A 3,650-nucleotide genomic window follows, 5' to 3' on the forward strand; every position below is an offset into this window, starting at 1 on the left:
ACATCAACAACTGTTGGCACTGGGAGACTTCACACAAGCTGGGGAAGAAATTGCTCAAAATAATATTCTCAAGATTTAAATCCCAAGTACAATGGGGAAAGAATTCTCTGGCACACAAAGACCTGCATTATTTGAATAAAATAACTTAAAGTCTGGAAAATAAAACAGAAGAAAAAGAGAACTCTCAATTATTTTATTAAATGAATACAAAATGAATCGCTTCTCGGCCTTTTGGCTAAGATCAAGTGTAGTATCTGTTCTTATCAGTTTAAATTAATACAAAATGTATTTATTTAAAACAGATATATGCAATATACATAAATAAACATCTACCCAAATATGAACATACTCACACCCCAAAAACATGTCCTATTTCATGCATATGTATTTGCATGTACATTGATGCATATATTATATATATTAACATGCACATGTAGATGTGCATATATGTCATCCTGTTCCTCAGCTCACCTCCAAATCCTATCAACTTGGCCATGCTACAACTTTCTGTAAATATTAATCAGATACAAACAACAAAATATAAGAAGCATAATTATAACAATAAGTATAAAGCATTTTACTGTCTCCTGACCTTTTTGAAGCAAAAATTTGTATATATATATATATATATATATATATATATATATATATATATATATCAGCTTTCAGAACTAATGCTAGTGGTAAACCCTTGAGTCACTTCCAATGTGCATTAGCCGTCTGTGAAAATTGTTTTATTTAAAAAGGCAAAATGACAATTGTACAAAATCATGAATGCAACTTTCATATTTCCTTACAACTTAATTTTAAATTCCTCTTGCTCTTGAATAATGAATGAAAAATGAACTTACTCCCATGGCAAAACCTAATTATTTGGGAACGTCAGTGAAAAAATTTCTTTTCTATGAAATGATATGATTTTTTTTTACTTTTAATATGATTTATATTAAGATAACTCTCTGAAATATATGTCAGATAGTATTAACTCTAATTTATAGTAAAATATTAGGTGAGTCATTCAAAGTCTTATATCCCATAGGTTACAGAGGCAAAATCCAGAAGCCGTACACATTCAGATAGAGCTAAAAATCTACCGAGAAGTTTTTGCTTGATTGATTTTTTAAATAAAGTGTCTTTACTATAGGTTGCAAGGAATGAGAGATGCATAGAGAGTCTCAATTAAAGGGATGAAGGAAACAACGTGGGTTCCATTAATTGTGACAAATGCTCCCTGTGGGTATCAGACGTGAAAGACAGGAAACTGAGTGATGAGAACTTCATATCATTTCACAATTTTGCATTTCCAAATTTAAAACTCTTTTGAAATAGAAAGTTTAAAAATTAAGCATATTTCTTCACTATTATCGTAGATTCTAATAGTATTTATCATCATATCATCTGAGACAATAAGTGGTTTAAAATTACAATCAGCTTACAAAAACAACAATTTTTAAATGCTTGCTTCTGAAATGCCAAGATCTTAAAACGGCAGTATCTTGTGTCAGCACTCAGCATCATATCACTTTAGTTCTGAGCGGAGTACAGTAACAAAAGTCATGTTAGTAGGCATAAATCTTATGTTGCAGTCTGTTTCTGAAAATTTAAATTGCCATGCAATAAAAATGAATTCTGGAAAATAATTCAGACCCGAATAATTTTCCTTGCCACTTCTTGCTTTTCTATTGAATTCTTTTGTGTTGTTTCGTCTTGGCTCCTGGCCTGTTAAATTTCATGTCATTAGTACTTATTAGTTAATGTTTTGGTCTGTTTAAGGCCTAAAGCTTAAATGATTTGAGTTTGATGATTAGCACGCCTGTAATAGTGCTGTGCCTCTTTTTATCTCAGGTCTGTGAACCGGAGTCAGAGCATGTTTTATCTTGTATGTATTATTCATCACTTTCAGACTCAGAGGGAATTTTCACAGACATGAAAGGACTTCAATTTTTCTCTTTCTCAGAAAATATTCACGACCAATTGGACTAATTACCACAGCCAGTTAACTCTCAATTAAGTGGGCAAAACAAATTGTGTCATTTAAAAAGGTGTGATTGTCACTACAAGTAGTCCTCTGGTAAATTGGGTGATCATGTCGACTGTATAGCATTTCTGTCAGAGGGCTGAGTAATTATAAATCTCCTTCATGTTAGCAAACATTTCCAATGTGATGTAAAACATGTGTTTTAGACCATTGGTTCTCAGCTAAATGCATTTTTATTGCTCAAGTGATAATTGGCAATGTCTGAAGACAGCTTGGGTGTCAGAACTAGGACACCTTTGAGTTATATGGTATGCAAATCACAGATGAGCTGATCATCTCTCAATGCGCAAGAGAGCCACTTTTACAAATACTTACTCATCTCAAAATAATTTAGTGTCAAAATTGAGAAACCCTAGCCTAAATGGTATCACATATACATTGTCTATTAAAAATAATCCGGCTAACCATACACCAAGTCAGTTTGTTTTAAATTGGTGAAAAGTTACCAAAAATTAATTAATAATTCTCTGATTATTTCCATTGTATATACAGCTATCAATTTTAGGCTGAGCATCTTCAATAGTTTCGAGTATACCCTACAGTAGAGAAATGGCGATTGTAACAGTTTGGATTCAGGAATTCTGGTCATGTGGATTTCAGCAATGTACTCTACCACTCTTCTCAAGTCGGAATACACTGAAGAGCAAAGTAAATAGGTGATGGATGTGTATGGGAGGCTAAAGAGATTTATAACAACAGCTTGAACTCACAGTATCGCAAGGTTACACAACTTATCTGAGTAGTCCTCACAAATTATTTGACCTCACAAATGATTTCACATTTCTTTGAATTGATATACCTAGGACAACATAAAAGCATTGTTTCAGTAGGTTTAACTTTTTTAATTTACATAAAAACAAATTTGGATTTATGTTTACATTTGTGCTAATTTTGTCAAAAATTCAGTAAAATCAACCACACACCAAGTTGAATCTATTTTTCAACATTTTTTCATTTGTTTTTATATGTATAACATTTCATTCACTGACAGCCTAGCTGAAACCAAATTTATCTTTAAAATTATATTTACAGCCTCACAGTCCACACTAGCAAAGACATGAAAACGACCCAGATGTCCATCCAGAGAGGAGTGTTTAAAAAAATTGCGATGCATCTACTCCATAAAATACTACGAGGTCATTAAAAAGAATGAAATTCTACCATTTGCAACCAAATGATCCCAACTAGAGAATATTATGCTCAGTGAAATAAGTCGATTCCAAAAGGGCAAATGCCATATGTTCTCTCTGATATAAGGCAACCTTTGTGCAAAATATAAGATCAATAGCCTTTTCAATACTGTTTTTGTTGCAATCCGTGAGTTTAGATATTTTTGCTTTTATTTTCATTTCTTCAAAATAGTTTCGTCTTATTAAATTCTTCACTGACTCATAGATCATACAGTAGTACTGTTTTCTGCAAAAAGTTCTTTGTTTTCTGTGTTATTTCTTCATTGACACATTGATTATTTGGTAGCATGTTAATTAACTCCATAGTGTTATAATTTTTTTAAATTTTATTCCTGTTTTTTATTTTGTTTTATGGCTTTTCACTTAATGGAATGTATAGTAGCTGCATAACAGAGACTTTCATACCCACATGTGAAGATACA

At 31.9% G+C, this 3,650-nt stretch overlaps 1 pseudogene; it reads left to right on the plus strand.

Annotated features, from left to right (window-relative positions):
• The first annotated feature begins 215 nt into the window (after positions 1-215).
• On the plus strand, positions 216-317 carry LOC118757982 (U2 spliceosomal RNA; annotated as a pseudogene).
• The last annotated feature ends 3,333 nt before the right edge of the window (positions 318-3,650 follow it).

Source organism: Ochotona princeps, chromosome 5 (assembly GCF_030435755.1).
Source record: "Ochotona princeps isolate mOchPri1 chromosome 5, mOchPri1.hap1, whole genome shotgun sequence".
Lineage (NCBI taxonomy): Eukaryota > Metazoa > Chordata > Mammalia > Lagomorpha > Ochotonidae > Ochotona > Ochotona princeps.